Source organism: Engystomops pustulosus, chromosome 8, assembly GCF_040894005.1.
Source record: "Engystomops pustulosus chromosome 8, aEngPut4.maternal, whole genome shotgun sequence".
In the NCBI taxonomy this organism is placed as follows: Eukaryota; Metazoa; Chordata; class Amphibia; order Anura; family Leptodactylidae; genus Engystomops; species Engystomops pustulosus.
The window spans coordinates 22189684-22207989 of record NC_092418.1 but is presented as its reverse complement, the minus strand read 5'-3'; the positions used below and the strand labels follow the sequence as shown (position 1 = coordinate 22207989).

Here is an 18306-nt window from a genome sequence, read left to right as displayed (position 1 = left end):
AATGGCACATTTACAAAGAAAAAGATTTTTAAAAACATGTAAATTAGCCGGAGGTGCTGAATCTGACGTCAAGAGCTAGGTAACATCAGAAGAGCCGTGGTTTGGAGAGAGCAGGTTGGCAGCTCCCCCAATTCTAGCACCAGGCGGATCAACGGAACCAGGTTTCGGGTCGTCCAAATGGGTACAACAGAATGCTGGTACCAGGCAGCCAAGGGCACCAGTAACGGGGGTCACTGGAGTTTGAGCTCTGATTGGTTTCTATGGGCAACAGTTTTACCTCAGTTGTATAACTAGATCAGTTCTGCTATAAGACACTTGTGATGAATCTCCCCTAATGGATTATAGTGTGATGCAAGTCCTGTACATCAGAAACACACGCATAAAAGGGGCTTTAGAATTTGAGATCCTCCAGAAACTGTGGGTAAGACAGTGTATTGTTTGGAAGAAGACCCCTTTAAAAGGTATTTTTATTGTTAAAGGAACACTCCAGTCACAGCTGATTCATTGAATTAAACCTTGTGAATATACAGCGGGGAAAAGTATTTAGTCATCCACCAATCGTGCAAGTTCTCCTACTTAAAAAGATGAGAGGCCCTTAATTGACATCATAGGTTGAATCTCAGTTATGAGATACAAAATGAGAAAACAATTTAAAAAAAATCATTCTCTGATTTTTAAAGATTTTTTAAAAATGTGCAAATTATGGTGGAAAATAAGTGTTTGGTCCCCTTCAAACAAGCAGGTTTTTTTGGCTGTCACAGACCTGTAACTTCTTTAACCTCTTCAGGACGTAGCCAGTTTATGACTTAAAGGGGTTTTTCCACAAAAGAAAATTCACAAATCTCAGTCCCTCCTCAGTTCCCTAGACCACTACATATAGAGTTTGCGTTCCTGAGGGCTGCCTAGTTGAAGTGCACAGAGACTCCGCGCATGCTCAGTTTGCTGCCGGGCGCATCGTTCCTCCGAGCAGTGAACTGAGCAGGTGCCAGGGTATATATATCGGACGCAGAGCGTTAGGAGTCTCCTCTGTCCTCCACTCATTATCTGTAGTAATGGCTCCTGTTTAAACTTGTCATCAGTATAAAACACACCTGTCCACAACCTCAAGCAGTCACACTCCAAACTCCACTATGGTGAAGACCTGTCGAAGGACACCAGAAACAAAATTGTAGACCTGCACCAGGCTGGGAAGACTGAACCTGCAATAGGCAAGCAGCATGGTGTGAGGAAATCAACTATGGGAGCAATAATTAGAAAAGAAGGCCTATAAAATCACTGATAATCCCCCTCAATCAGGGGCTCCGTGCAAGATCTCACCCAGTGGGGTCAAAATGAGGACAAGAACAGTGAGCAAAAATCTCAGAACCACACGGGGAGGAACTAGTGACTGACCTGCAGGAAACTGGGACCAATGTAACAAAGACTCCCACCAGTAACACACTACGTTGCCAGGGACTCAGATCCTGCAGTGCCAAACGTGTCCTCCAGCTTAAGAAAATACATATCAGGGAAGTTTTTGGATGTTCCAGAAGAGTATTGAGAGAATGTCATATGGTCAGATGAAACCAAAGTAAAAGTGTTAATAAAACTTTATTAACGTTAATAAAACTTTATCAACCCGTTCGGTAATTGTTTTGTACATCATTACTCCCGGCAAGGCATGAACAGCGTTTTTACATAATAGGGATGATTTCTGTCGCTCCCTATTATGTGTGTCGTGTAGTGGGTGGGTGCCATTTTTCGCAATGCTGTCAAAATTCCTAAGGCATCTGCTTTGCCAGATTTCCTCTAGCAGATGCAGCGTCTCCCCAAAAGTGCTCTGGGCTCTCTGGATGACCATGTTGAGCTGGTTCTTTTCTCTAGTGTTCCTCCCCAACAGACAACTCCGTAGTACAATACGCTCGCCATCATCGTTTGGTAAAATATTTTTAATATTAGGGTGGAGATTTGAAATGACCTCAGCTTCCTCAACAAGTGCAACCTGGTCATCGCCTTTCCACATACCGAGTCGATATTGGTCCTCTATTCAAGTCTTTCATGAATGTGCACCCTCAGGTACTTGTAGGTCTTGACCTGATCTATTTCTCGTCCGATGATCCTAATTGTTACTGTGGCCGTTTTTTTCCTCCTTAGTTTGATGACCTTCTCCTTTGTTTTTTCGACATTGATCACTAGATTATTGCTTTCACTCCACTTAAAAAGTCGCTGATGGTATTTCTGTTCTCCTCATCGTTGCCCTCGTTGATGCAACCGACAATAACCAAGTGGTCTCAAAATTTTTGCCGGTGGCAGGAAATAGAGCTATATCTGAAGTTGGAAGTGTAGAGGGTGAGGAGAAAGGGAAAGGAGGAGGAGAGTGAATGCTGAGTTGCATCCAAACCAGACCTACTGTGCAGCATCATGACGAGGGGCTGTTCTATCTGCAAAGGGACCAGGACTACTGATCAGGGGCCATGTATTGTGAGATATTAAGTACAAACCTCCTTCCATTAGCAAAAGCATTGAAGATGAAACATGGCTGGGTGTTTCAGCATGACAATGATCCCAAGCACACAGCCAGGGCTACGAAGGAACTACTGCGTAATAAGAATTTTAATTTCTATGGGGTTCAGATCAGAACCCCATAGAAAACCTTTGGAGGGAGTTGAAAGTCTGTGTTGCCCAGCTGCAGCCCCAAAACATCACTGCTATAGAGGAGATCTGCATGGATGAATGGGCCAACATACCAGCAACAATATGTACCTACCTTGTGAAGACTTACAAAAAACGTCTAACCTCTGTCTTTGGCAACAAAGGATAAATTACAAAGTCCAGATAAAGTAAAGAAGACGGGTCACTCACCGATGCGTGAAGATTTATTAAAGCCGGTTGGAGCAGATAGAGAGGTGCCGGACACACCACAAACGACGGACCGAGCTCCCAGCGCGAAACGGTCCGTCGTTTGCAGTCCCAGAATTTGCAGACCCAGCATATGTCAAGGTGTATCGTATATGTGGAAGAGACATAGCTACCCTTTTCTTTAAGTTTTGTTATTGACCAAATACTTATTTTCCACCATAATTTGCAAACAAATTAATTAAAAATCAGACAATATGATTTTCTGGATTTGTTTTCACATTGTCTCTCATACCGTAGTTGAGGTTGTACCTATGGCAGTGGTTCTCAACCTTTCTAATGCTGTGACCCCGCAATACAGTTCCTCATGTTGCGGTGACCCCAAACCATGTACAAGAATATAACGACTATAAAAATGCACCATATATACAAGAATATAACTACTATCATACTACTCCCTATGTACAAGAATCTAACTACTATAATACTGCCCCCTATGTACAAGAATATAACTACTATAATACTGCCCCCTATGTACAAGAATATAACTACTATAATACTGCCCCCTATGTACAAGAATATAACTACTATAATACTGCCCCCTATGTACAAGAATATAACTACTATAATACTGCCCCCTATGTACAAGAATATAACTACTATAATACTGCCCCCTATGTACAAGAATATAACTACTATAATACTGCCCCCTATGTACAGGAATATAACTACTATAATACTGCCCCTATGTACAGGAATATAACTACTATAATACTGCCCCCTATGTACAAGAATATAACTACTATAATACTGCCCCCTATGTACAAGAATATAACTACTATAATACTGCCCCCTATGTACAGGAATATAACTACTATAATACTGCCCCCTATGTACAAGAATAGAACTACTATAATACTGCCCCCTATGTACAAGAATAGAACTACTATAATACTGCCCCCTATGTACAAGAATAGAACTACTATAATACTACTTCCTATGTACAAGAATATAACTACTATAATACTTCCCCCTATGTACAAGAATATAACTACTATAATACTTCCCCCTATGTACAAGAATATAACTACTATAATACTGCCCCCTATGTACAGGAATATAACTACTATAATACTTCCCCCTAGTTGTAGTTCTCCCTCCTACCCCCAGTTCTAATCCTCCACTGCTGCCCCCAGTTCTAGTCCCCCCTCCTACCCCCAGTTCTAGTTCGCCCTTCCTGCCCCCAGTTCTAGTGCCCCCCCCTCCTGCCCCAGTTTTAGTCCCCCTATCCTGCCCCCAGTTCTAGTTCACCCCTCCTACCCCAGTTCTAGTGCCCCCCCCTGCCCCCAGTTTTGGTTCCCCCCCTGCTGCGCCCAGTTCTAGCGCCCTCCCTGCTGCTCCAGTTGCAGTGCCCCCCTGCTGCCCCAGTTGCAGTGCCCCCCTGCTGCCCCCAGTTTTGCCCCCCCTGCTGCCCCCAGTTCTAGCCCCTTCACCCCTGCTGCCCCCAGGTCTAGTGCCCCCCTTCCTGCCCCCAGTTTTGGTGTCCCTCCTGCTGCTTCAAGTTCTAGTTTCTACTCACTGTGAGCAGAGCAGTCCTGTTCCGCGGGAGTCTGTGTAGAGGAGAAGCCAGAGGGTCATGTGATGATAACATCACCACAGGTCCTCAAGCTTCCCCTGTATACAGCAGCCACAGGTCCTCAAGCAGTGAGTGCTTATTACACACATGTTTTATTCCATTTTTACCGCGAATCGCGGCAAAAACGTGATAGAGTCGCGACCCCTGTGTTTTGGTCGTTCGACCCCCACTGGGGTCGCGACCCCCAGGTTGAGAACCGCTGACCTATGGTGTCAATTACAAGCCCCTCTCATCTTTTTAAGTGGGTGACATTGGTGGCTGACAAAATACTGTATGTGCTGTACAATGAGTGTTACTTTAAATGGGTATACCAGAATCTGCACAGTGATGTATTCTCAATTCCTACCAAGCACAGCACTGTACATTGTATAGTGGCTGTGCTTGGTATTGCAGTTCAGACACATTCATGTGAGGGGGCTGAGATGCAGCCAGGCCATGTGATGAATGTTGTCATTGTAGTGCTATCCTTTTTAGACTTTATGAAGCCTCTGCATTATCCAGACATAGAGTTGGGGTGACTTTAGACTTATTTATGCTTTTTACTTTTTTCCATCATTTTTTTTTTTTGTGTACTTAACCTCGTTACATTGTTTAGAAAAACAATATTTTCCAGAGTCCTGCTAATAAATGGCGGCGGTCCAGGTGCCCACACAGTCCCAGATGTACATTACAGGCACACATCTGGTGTTCACTGGGAAACCATCAGTTCCTGGACCTCTGCCTGACCAGGTTACTGGAAGGCGAGGAAGACCCAGGCCAAAAATAATGTTTTATAACTCTGTGTCTAAGAGACTAGGCGAGAGTAAGAAGATGAGACCACTTGTATATGGGAGAAATATTGCAAAGAAACCTTATCAAAGATTCCAGGTACATTGTAACAAGTTGAAACTTCTGCTGGACTCACAGAGATCTGCTTGTTGATACAAGGGACTGTTTTAGAGAAGGGGTTGTCGGGGATCCGCTAAATACAATTGCCTGATGGATTTGTGAGCTGTCTGTGTTTTTTTTCAGCTGTGGTGACATCAGGTGCACATGTAGATGGCAGGTTCAAAATTATTTAACACAATAAACATGTACTTACCTCCTCCGGTGCTGCCGATCTCCCGCGCCCCGGCCCGTCTTCTCTGTGCGCCGGTTTCAGTACAAGGGCGCACAGGGAGCTTCCGGCCGGCTGGAAGCTCCCATGCGCACCATCTCCCAGCGCTTACAAAGCTGAGAGATGTGGACGGCTCCTCCCATCCGTCCCTATCGCGGACCGGAAGCTCCCTGTGCGCGGCTTCCGTGCCCCTGTAAACAAACAGGGCACGGATCGAAGGGACCGCGGCGCGGGACATCGGCGGGGCCGGAGGAGGTAAGTACATGTTTATTATGTTTAACTAGCCCTCCATAAAAAAAAATTTAAACCCGAATAACCCCTTTAAAGAGGATTTTCACCACCCAGAATAACAATGCCTGCCGATAAAGGGTCACAAGACCTCCTCATATCGCCTAAAATTAGTGGGGCACTGCGCCTAAATTACAGATGTTTTTCTGATATGCATGTGAGCTTTTCTGACTTATGTCTGGTATCTGGACTGCTCTCTCTCTCTCTCACAGGCTGGCGGTGAGACACGCCCCATTATTCTGACTGACGGCGCTGCGTCTCTTCAAATCCCTGCTCTGCTTCCCTGTATTAGGGACTACAGACATATAAAGCTCTATGTACACATTAATGATAGGTGACCAGAGTGACATCATTGCAGGTCCTCTAGCCTTCTATTAATAGCAAACTGTACAACATGTATGTGATCACATGAATTCACAGCAGCCTCCATGGAGGAAGGAAAGGAGTAGAAGTCCCTGGAGGCTGCTGTGACTTCATGTGGTCAGATACATTCATGGGGTACAGTTTGCTATTGTTGAGAGGCTAAGGAACCTGAGATGGTGTCACTCTGGTCTCTGTGACCAGTAAGGAGGCATAAGGCATGGGGAGGATTAGATGGGAGGGGCTTGATGAGCAGGACACACCCCCTCTAATGCCAGGTAATATAAGATAAAAGATGATTTATGTGGATGTAAGCGGAACAAGTTTTAACTAAAATAAGGGTGTCAGTTAGTTAATAGAGTTCTATAGGAACCTGTTACTGGCTGTATATGTGCAAATGTGCTGTCAGGTTCCCTTAGAGGGGTACAAAATCCCTTTGTTGTAATACACTAGTAACAGTATACAGAGACATAGTTGATTCCCACGGGTCCACCTGCATTTGACAGAATGGGGGGTCTGATGCAGGGTGGAGCAGAGGTGTATGCGCTTGACCTTCGCCGTATTCACTTTTAACGCCGCAGAGGTGCAGGGAATGTATGAAGAGGGCTCACGGGCTACGTCCTCTTCACACAAGGGTGGGGGTTGTTGCATATTGCAGCAAACCCCCACCGCTAATAACCGCGGTCGGTGCTTGCACAGGTCGCGGCTATCAACCCTTCCATTGCCGCCGGCAAAGTAACCGGCAGCATTTAAAAGACAGCGGCGCATGGGCGCGGCCATCTTTATTCCGATCGTCACTCCCCCGAACGTCATCGGGGGGGCGGCGATCGGTTGTCATGGTAGCCTCGGGTCTTCGTTTGACCCGAGGCTACAAGGCTTCTGCAGATTCGCCAGTGGCTTATTGTAAAGAATAACATGCAAAAATGCCATATATTGCAATACAGAAGTATTGCAGTATATGGTAGGAACGATCTGACCATCTAGGTTTAATGTACCCTAGATGGTCTAAGAAATAGTGAGAATAAAAAGAAAAAAAAAAGTTTAAAATTATTTCAAAAATTCTAATTACCCCCTTTCCCTGGAACTGATATAAAATATAATAAACAGTAAAAATCACAGACACATTAGGTGTTGCCGCGTCCCAAAATGCCCGATCTATTAAAATATAAAAACGGTTACGGCCGGCGGTGACCTCCGAAACGGGAAATGGCTCCCAAATGTCCGAAATGTGACTTTTACACTTTTTTACATCACATAAAAAATGGAATAAAAAATTATCAAAATGTCGCACAATTCTCAAAATGGTAGCAATGAAAACGTCGGCTCATTTTGCAAAAAATTACAGCTCCGTACCCCAAAGTATGAAAGAATTATTAGCGTCAAAAGATGGCAAAATTTTAATTTTTGAAAATGTATGAAAACGCAATAAAACCTGTATAAATTTGGTATCACCGCGATCGTACCGAACCAAAGAATAAAGCTGAGGTGTTATTTGGAGTGCACAGTCAGTCGTAAAAACTGAGCCCACAAGAAGGTTTTTTTAAAAAATTTTTTCCACATTTTGAATTTTTTTTCCAGCTTTGCAGTACACGGCAGGGAATAATAAATAACATCATGGTAAAGTAAAATTTGTTACGCACACAAAATAAGCCCTCACACAGCTCTGTACGCGTAAAAATGAAAAAGTTATGGATTTTTGAAGGTGGGGAGCGAGAAAACAGCTAAAAAACCCGGCGTCCTCAAGGGGTTAAATGACTTTTTGGAGATATTTGGCCGTCCAGCCATCAGTATGATGCCAGCAGTTCCTGCAAGCATCAGGTTCCTTGCTGATCTGATCACTGCATCATAGTGATTTGTAGGGCTGTGTTCACATCTCGAGCTGAAATTGTGTTCTGAAAACAAAATTGGTGATTCTTCTGAATAGAAACACATGTTTTGCAGGTGAACAAGGGAAAGCACGTGTTGATCTGAGCTATAGTCATATCAGGAAATGTGACTGTCATACAGACCTTGGTTCTTTGGCTTCACACAGCTGTCTGATCTAGCACTTTTTATGTACTCTGCTTTGGTGTAATTGCATTAATTTCCATTAGGGGGCAGTATTGATCCGTAATTTACAGCTAATACACTAATAAATCATAAACACATAGGACTCCTTATTGTTACTTCGTAAAGACCTGAAGAACCCTAAAGTACCAATACATGTGCAGTAATTTGTTTATTATATAAAAAGTTACTACAGAGTTTTTGTAGAGCGAGATGTTGTATGTAAAGCTGTTGCGGAGAAAAAGGTCTCTTGTGGCATTTATTTCTTTACACGTTTCTTGGTCTCCCTGATGAAATACTTGTGCAGGTGCAGAGAAGATAGGAGTCTATGGGGCACATTTACTTACCCGTCCCGCTGCCGCTGGCGATCCGGATTGTCCGACGAGGATTCGGAGCTGCCGTGATTCACTAAGATCGTGCGTCCAATTTTCCTGCATGTGTTGCTTATGCAATTTGATTTTTAAATTCCGCAGTTTGTCTGAATCAGTCGGGCAAGCACCCTGATTTGTGTCGCATGAAAGCCGGCAAAAACCTGGGGCAATTGAGCGCAAAATGGGAAAATTTGGGAAACCTGACAGAAATGCGATCGACGGACCCTTAGTAAATGTGCCCCTATATCTCACTGTGTTGTGTAGGTGCACACATATGTAACATTTAAAGGGTTTTCCCCCAAAGCATATGTCATAAATATTAGATCTTGGGGGACCAACAATTGGGACTCCCAGCTGATTCTCGAAGTACAGCACTGTAGTGGCCAAATAGGGCCATGTTCAGACTTAAAAGAGTGCAGACCAAACTTACGATGATGTTGTCATGTGTAGAAGTACAACAAGTGTCAGCTCCAGAGAACTGGTGCTTTTCTTTATATGCACCATAAGGGAGATCCGGTGGCAGGTTCCTCTAATCTAGTGTAGCCCTTTGCTTTATTTGGCTAAAACTATAGTGGCCCAGAACTTAATAAATCTTTTAATTGATGTAAATGCAAAATTAATATTTGTACATTTCCATAGCAGTGCCGTGGAGCAGGAGCTACAACTACTGAAGGCACAGAACTCTGTCTGCTTGGATGGCTGATTATTAGCTAGTTCCGTGATGGTAGGTTTCCTTTAACCCCTTAATGACTTGGCCCTTTTTAGTTTTTTCACTTCCATTTTTCACTCCCCACCCTCAAAAATCTAACTTTTTTATTTTTCCACATAAAGAGCTGTGTGATGGCTTATTTTTTGCGTAACAAATTGCACTTCAAAGTGATGGTATTGAAAATAACATGCCATGTACTGGAAAGCGGGAAAAAAAATCCAAATGCGGTGAAAATGGTGAAAAAACGCATTTGCAACGTTTTCTCGTGGGCTTTAATTTTACAGCTTTCACTGTGCGCCCCAAACGGCATGTCTACTATATTCTTTGTGTCGGTACGATCACGGGGATTACAAATTTGTATAGGTTTTATAATGTTTTCATACATTTACAAAAATTAGAACCTCCTGTACAAAATGTTTTTTTAATTTTGCCATCTTCAGGCGCCAATAACTTTTTCATACTTTGGTGTACGGAGCTATGGGTGGTGTAATTTTTTGCGACTTTTAATGGTGTTTTCATTGCTATAATTTTTAGGTCTGTGCGACCTTTTGATCACTTTTTATTGATTTTTTAAAATGTTTTTCAAAATGGCAAAAAAGTGCCATTTTTTACTTTGGGCGCTATTTTCTGCTACAGGGTAAAACGCAGTGAAAACCGTTATTATATTTTGATAGATCAGGCATTTTTGGACGCGGCGATACCTAATGTGTAGTATTGCAGTATATAGTATGAGCAATTAGACCATGTAGGGTTAAAGTACTGTACCTTAGAGGGTCTGAAATAATAGTAAAAAAAAATATATATATATATGCAGCAAACCCCACCTCAGTATGCAGAGAGTTCAGCTGTGAGTCATCTTCATATAGCCTCCAGAGCGCAAAGAGGTTAAAATAGTCTAGGTCTGCTATTTAGCAATAAACAAAATAAATGAGCGCAATAAATCGAACCTACTGTATAGTTCAGATAGGTGTACTGCATCGATACCCTGATTCCCCCCTGTCTGACCGGGCTCTACTCCTCATACTGGATATTAGACACTTCTGGAGAGCCAACCTAGCGAGGGGGGATTCACTAGGAACTGACTCCTATCAATGCTGTAACATCTATGTGGATAAGAAGAACTGAACCCGTGCGTTTCTAAATACATTTTCGTCCTTGGGGTCAACGTAAAAATTGAGAATGATAATCATACAAAGTATGACAGGTAAGTGCTAGTGATTGATACTAGCGGTGGCACAAACAGCCTATTTGTAGCACAGAGGGGCTCTAGTAATGCCCCCCCACAGTCCTTCAGGCTAATTAGCATAATTTTTAACGTTGATTTTAGAAGGATGAAGATCATGGATAAGAAATATAAGAAGATTGCCGCAGTCATGGTGCTTGGATCTACCGTATATTCCGGCGTATAAGACGACCTGGTGTATAAGACGACCCCCCTACTTTCCTGTTGAAATATAGAGTTTAAGATATATTCGCCGTATAAGACTACCCCTTTTCCAACGCATACAAAACACCGGTAAAAAATTTTTAAAAAACAGATTTGAATTTAACATGGTCCTTTTTTTAATTTAAATTCTTATGACATGCAGGTATATAGCAGGAAAACTGTCGCTCATAAACATAAGGCATACAACAACAACATTACCATCGTCCATTTTACTGTAAATGTTACCATACTGTACCTTAAATTTTTATTTTATTAAATATTCCATGCCATGTACGCAGAAGCAAAATTTCAAATGCAATGAAAATGGTGAAAAAACGCATTTGCGCCATTTTCTTGTGGGCTTGGATATTACGTCTTTCACTGAGCGCCCCAAATGACATGTCTACTTTATTCTTTGGGTCGGTACGATTAAGGGGATACCAAATTTGTATAGGTTTTATAATGTTTTCATACATTTACAAAAATGAAAACCTCCTGTACAAAAATAATTTTTTTGATTTTGCCAACTTCTGGCGCTAATAACTTTTTTATACTTTGGTGTACGGAGCTGTGGGTGGTGTCATTTTTTGCGAAATTTGATAATATTTTCAATGATATCATTTTTAGGACTGTACAACCTTTTGATCACTTTTTATAGATTTTTTTAAATTTTTCAAAATGGCAAAAAAGTGCCGTTTTCGACTTTGGGCGCTATTTTCCGTTACGGGGTTAAACGCATTGAAAAACCGTTATCGTATTTTCGGATGCGTCGATACCTGATGTGTTTATGATTTTTACTGTTTATTTATATTTATGTCAGTTCTAGGGAAAGGGGGGTGATTTGAAATTTTAGGTTTTTTTATTATAATTTTTTTTAACTTTTTTTTATTTTTATTTATACTATTTTTCAGACTCCCTAGGGTACTTTAACCCTAGGTTGTCTGATCGATCCTACCATATACTGCCATACTACAGTATGGCAGTATATGGGGATTTTCCTCCTCATTCATTACAATGTGCTATCAGCACATTGTAATGAAGGGGTTAAAACGAAATAGCCTCGGATCTTCGGAAGACCCGAGGCTACCATGGAGACGGATCGCCGCCCCCGATGACGTCACGGGGAGCGGCGATCCCAGGTAAGATGGCGGCGCCCATGCGCCGCTATCTTTTTGAGGCTGCCGGCAGCCAACGCTGTGAAAACACCCGCGATCAGTGCTAGCACCGACTTACCGGCTATGGAGAGGGCTCAGCCGTGAGCCCTCTCCATGCAGCGCGACCCGACCGCCGCCCTGAATACATGGTGGGCGGTCGCGATTACCGGCGTATAAGACGACCCCAGAGAAGACAGAAGATTTTTCTGTCTTCAAAAGTCGTCTTATACGCCAGAATATACGGTATGTGTAATGTCCCTGGTTTATCATTATGGATTTTCTTTAGGATCTTCTTCTTTTAGCTTCTTAAGCTCTTGTTTTTTCGAAAAAAAAAAAGTTTTACAAATGATGCAAATAATTTTTAAAACAGTTTTTTCATAAAAGTCCATCATCCTTATTGTAGATGTCCTTTTAAACCCTGTTGCCCAAGAGCTACGCTGGTCCCACAATATTTCTCTGTTTGCTTGTAGGATTTACCAGATTTTACCGTAACTCTGTATGTCTGGTAAATCCTCACCTTCTCTCAGAATGCAGCTCAGAATTATGTTACCGTGGAGCATGTAGGTGCTCTGCAGAGCACCACAGGCTAATTTGCATATCCTCTAAACTTATTTTTTACAGAAATGTGGCCATGCAAAGATATTAGAAATAAAGCTTAGGACAAACGGGGACGGGACAGGGAGGTGTGTAATAGTCATCTACCATCAGGTTATCTAATGGTAGATGTCCTTTAAGGATCACTCTTTTTTTACAAAGGGGTTGTTTTGATTTTGTATATGCTTATTGCGAGTGAGGTGCCGACCATCACTGCTGGCCTCTCTTGGTTTACAGAAACTCCACCAAGTGGTAACGTTGAAAGTTTGCACCACCCTCCATAGCCCAATAATGGCCAATAGCCACAGCTATTTGGAGTAATTTACACTATCGAAAGCAATGAGGCCAAGCCTAGTGGTATCTTTGGTGGCCGTGTGAATTTCACAAGGAAAGCTGAAGGTTAAAGACCTGGAAGCCAATAGCAGAACCTAGTGGAGTGCATTGGAAAAGACGAAGGCATTGCTATACTTAATGTCAAATTGGAGCTAATATGTTTCATTAGGATGGCAGCCAGAAGACTGCAGTTAAGAGGAGGATGTCAGGAGGAAGAGTCTTATAAATGGGGAGGGGTGAGATGGGCAACTGAATGGTAGTGAAGAGGTTGAAGAGCATAAACATATAAAAAACAGTCCTTAATTTTTTACACAGAGTGTGTGTCTTTGGCCAGGGCTTGTTTTTGCTCTTTCAGTGGTGTGAAGTGTGGAAACCAGATTAGACAGAGCCAAGCAAGGTGTTAGAAGAAAGGAAATGAGTCATGTGCCTGGATTTGAGAAAAACCTGGAGCAGGCTTGATAGGGCAGCACGCTGGAAACTAGAGAGGGTCATGAGGTCATGGCTTATTTTCTTTAATTAATTAAGAGAACCTGTCAAAAAAAGAGCAGGATAGAGCCTGGGCGACAGAGTACCAGATACTTTTCATAGGACCACTCTATGGTCCCAGTGATCCAGAATCCAGGTCAGCTGCAAGAAAGATCAAATGGTCCAAAGAATGTCACCCTGTGTATTACACCAGTAGTGGCACCAGTGATGAATTATGAGAAGTCTCTTGATGCATTTGCTTTTCATCTCTGTATCAAGTGGCGTTCAATTGTACAATTACTTTGGCTAGACATGAAGCTGTGGATTGTAAGGGGTCCCCTGGTTCTCTGTATGGAGATATGCACTTTACTGCAGGTGGATACCCCCTCATACTCCCCAGAATAGTCATTAGTTGTCAGCCAGATGTAGCAGTGATGACAGAACAGAAACAAGACCAGATGTGGAATGTGGACCACATGAGACAGAGAGCACAAATTCTAGGAATGGACCATGAGCTAGAGCTGGAACATGGACAGGTTGGAGCATTGAGCTGGAATTGGAAAAGAATTGCAGTATACGAACATGAACACTGTACAGGAATATGGACAGAGGATCAGGACTGGGACCAAAAACAAAGTCAGCACCAGGAGAGCATTTCAGGAACCTGCCATATTAATCAAGGTTCAAGGGAGAAAAACAGTACCGAATTCCAAAGATTAAGTCAGAACACACAAAATGCTTGAAAAATAGACAAGCTGGTAGTTTACTTAAAACAGCATCCACAAGAACAGCGGGTAGATGGAGCCAAAATGCGAACAGCTCTGTGAACTTTACTGAATTGACATCAAGGCAAATAAATGAGGTAACTTTAGGTTTACATAGCTGACCTAGATGAACTAGTATCAGAAACAATTATACAATAAGTATCATTGTCAAAAAATAACAAATTCAGACTCAGATTTATCTGATGAAGCGCTCAGCATGAGTGCGAAACGCGTCATTCCTTTTATTGTTTTAATTCTTTTATATTTTATTGCCATAATTGGCTTAAATAAAAGAAACTTTTTGAGCAAGCCGGCGCCGATTCCTTTTCAAACGTTCCAAATAGAGCAACGCACCCTTCCTGGATGCTATCCGTTTATTCTTCAAGTTACTGCACATGGACCTTTGGGGAGCCAGCAGTGGAACGAGGCAGCGGCATTAAGTCTCATAGCAAGCTTCAATAGGAGTTGTGCCCTATCACTGCATCACAATAAATCCTAATATAACAAGGGTAATACACTATAGGAGAGCACTCTTTTGTCTCTCCTTGTCTCCCCTACATCTCTACAAAAGAAGATACCACACTCACTGTGCCTGGATCTATGAGTAAGTGTCCCTGGGTTATCACAATGGATGTATACAGCAGGAAAGTCTCCTGGTTTATGTGTTGGCTCCATAGAATTGTGAGGAGCTGATGTATGTACTAAATAAATCCCTAGCACTCGGGGTACATCCGATATATACAATATACACATTATATAATGTGCCGTAAACAGAGCCTGAGTTGTATAGAGGATAAAAAGTGCATTGTCACTGCTCAGCTTGGTTCACTTATTTCATTTTGTCTTTGTTTGTTCCTTGTTCCTTCTTTTTAGCCAAAACAATTAAGTTTATCAGCGCTGCTGCAGTGCGCTTTCATTGACTGTGTTTGCCTTTTTAGGAAGCAAAAATTAAGTATTTATGAAATACTATGTTAATAGGAACAATGCACTCAATCTGACAAACGACTCTCTGAGGGTTATTTTGGTTGTAGACGTCTTTCCTTGCTAGCTGATAAACTTCTTTATTAGCAGTGTATTACTTATCAATATATACCACAGTGTCTGAACCATGCCAAATCTGCTCTGTGCCCCCTCATTGACTTGATAAATGTCCAGTATCACACTCTGTATTAGCTGTTGAGGTCTTGTCTGGTCACTAGATCACTAGGGAATTGATTCCATTTCATCCTGATATTGAAAGCATTTGCCTTGTCATGTTTTTTAGACCTGGTGTAAGTTTATGTCCCCTATAGTCCTGTTCTGGTCTAGCTAACATTACACTTGGCACTTGTGTGTGAGGGCTCATTCACATGGCCATCTTCGGGGAAGCTCTGTTGCTTCTGTGCTGGGGCACTTCTCCTCCTCTTAAGTATGCACTGCTCCAGAGAATGATGTAATTACTGTGTTGTGCCTGACAGGCAGAAGTAATCAATCGTTGCACCATCCCCCAGCTGCTGTGTATGAGTGATCCAGCTCGGGTTGATTTCATAATGCATGAAATCAAATGGTACATTTCCATTAATATTCATTATACAGATTTAGGTTAAATATTTTTCATATTTTTCCAATTCCTCACAGTTTTCTAGATTTCTGCTGTCATTCAGTAGGATGTTTCATTGTTTACTTCCTGTGGATACAAAGCACTCCCTGGTCATACGATGTCACACGGGTGCACGGCTTGTTTTATCTCTGGTCATGTGATGTCAGACAGGTGCACGGCTTGTTTTATCCCTGGTCATGTGATGTCACACGGCTCATTACATGACACGGATCTTATTATTCTCTGTGATGCTAACGAGCAGTGCAACCCCTTTAAATATTATGTTAATGACAAATCTGTCCTTGATTTGCGGTAATCTGCTTATTATTTTCTCTTAATATAAAGACAAAAATTGTCAATGGAAATGACCTGAGGTCACTTATAATTTGCTTATGAAAAAAATTGGAAGTGATTTTAAACATAACTTTTACTTAAGTATTAAAATTAATACAGCATAGAAGACTGTTGCTTACATGCAACTATTTTGGTGCATGGTGCCAAGCTGAAAAAAAGGGGAGGAAAAAATATGCATGTAAATTCCTTATGGCCTCCAATCAATATACAATGTGAACGATAATACTAAATGAAAAACTTACAGGGGGCTCACCTTTTGGGCTAGACGGCATATGATGGAGACTTCACCGTGCGCATTCCTTATTTATGAGGATGTTTTAGCCGGACAGAGGGGGGTCCATAGGGCAGTACAGTTAATAGAGACACATTACATCCGAGTGGAGTGCATAAGACGGGTAATAAATGTAAAGACTGGGTAATATAAGACTGTTGGTGTCAACGATGGTCAGGGAGACAATGTCACTATCCCTAGAAACACCCTGTATGCAACATCTACCAGACCCTCATAACCTAACCTCGGAGCTGTGGCCGCTTAGGAGCTCTGGTGGAAGATGCAGGGGTTAATGGTCCCTTGTTATGGTTGAAAGGAGCGAGGGTTAGCGGTCAGGCGATTCAGGAGTTATATAGGTTCGCCAAACAAGTACCCTTACTCTGGTGGAAGATGCAGGGGTTAATGGTCCCTGGTTATGGTTGAGGGTTAGTGGTCAGGTGGTTCAATACGCTGTGGGGGTGAATACATCACAACCACATACACAGCTGGTAGATGGACCCACTGGTTACCAGCTGTGTACGGGGTTGTGATGTATTCACCCCCACAACGTATTGAACCACCTGACCACTAACCCTCAACCATAACCAGGGACCATTAACCCCTTCATCTTCCACCAGAGTAAGGGTACTTGTTTGGCGAACCTATATATTTCCTGATGAGCCCCTGAAAGGTCAAACAGGCCTTGTCAGGATCTGGTTACGTAAAGCCTATGACTCTCTTTTTCTGTTTCAAACTGGGACTACACCTGAGGAATAGGTCTATTACTAGGGCCAGTTATTTAGGGTGAGGTTCCGGTCAGGGCTGTGGCCGCTTAGGACCACAGCTCCGAGGTTAGGTTATCAGGGTCTGGTAGATGTTGGATACAGGGTGTTTCTAGGGATAGTGACATTGTCTCCCTGACCATCGTTGACACCAACAGTCTTATATTACCCAGTCTTTTCACTTATTACCCGTCTTATGCACTCCACTCGGATGTAAAGTGCCTCTATTAACTGTACTGCCCTATGGACACCCCCCCCCCCCCTCTGTTGACTATAACAACGGGTTAAACATCCTCATAAATGAGGAATGCAGACGGTGAAGTCTCCATCATATGCCGTCTAGCCCAAAAGGTGAGCCCCCTGTCAGTTTTTCATTTAGTATTATTGTTCACATTGTATACTGATTGGAGGCCATCAGGCGTTTACATGTATATTGTTTCTTCCCCTTTTTTTCAGCTTTTTCATGCGCCAAAATAGTTGCATGTAAGCAACAGTCTTCTATGCTGTATTAATTTTAATACTTAAGTAAAAGTTATGTTTTAAATCACTTCCTTGTATATTATTATTATTTTTTAATTATTTTCTCTTAATACACTTGTAACGGTCCTGTCTTTGGCTATTTGTGTCTGTTTTTTTTCCCTCTATTTCTTTATTAATATATGTAATATTTCCCTCCTATCATTACAGGGAACCACACAGCAGTGCCATATTCATCCAAACCATCCCTCAGGGATCCCTGTGTAATTGAAGGTATGGTGGAGCGGTTATGTGTTTGGTGTTAACCACACAAGCATGTGGCTTTGGTTTTAGCCGCTGATGCTTGTACTCACTGTGTGTTCTTGAAGGCGATCGTGTAATCCCACATTGCTTTGCTGAATTAACCATATTGCTAGATTCATTGGAAACAGTATAAACCGAGACTTTTTTTTCCACATGAGACTACATTACACTGGCATAACGAGCATATATTTTGGGCTGAATTTGCACAAATTTAGGCCTAAAAGATGCACTCAAATGAAATTGATGGTAATGTTACGCAGTGTGTAGTTTATGGTTAATGTGATCTATCAGCTTAAAGGGTTTCTCTAGTGACAAGTTGGCCCCTATCCACAGATTGCACCGATTGCTGATCGGTGGAGGAGGTTATACTGATGGATCCATTGTACCCCGTGGTGAACAGAGCAGACAGTCATGCATTACCATCAATGGCACTGATGGCGGCTCGGCTATCTCTGTCAGCGCCATAGAGATGAATAGAGCAGCC

At 42.3% G+C, this 18306-nt stretch overlaps 1 long non-coding RNA gene across 6 annotated transcripts in view; it reads left to right on the top strand.

Annotated features, from left to right (window-relative positions):
* LOC140074919 (uncharacterized) overlaps positions 1 to 18306 on the top strand; it is a 304822-nt gene that overhangs the window by 1071 nt on the left and 285445 nt on the right. For all 6 annotated transcript variants that reach the window (XR_011849310.1, XR_011849309.1, XR_011849312.1 and 3 more), the window contains exon 2: positions 17730 to 17792. This is a non-coding gene — a long non-coding RNA (uncharacterized lncRNA). The remainder of the gene's footprint in view (positions 1 to 17729; positions 17793 to 18306) is intronic.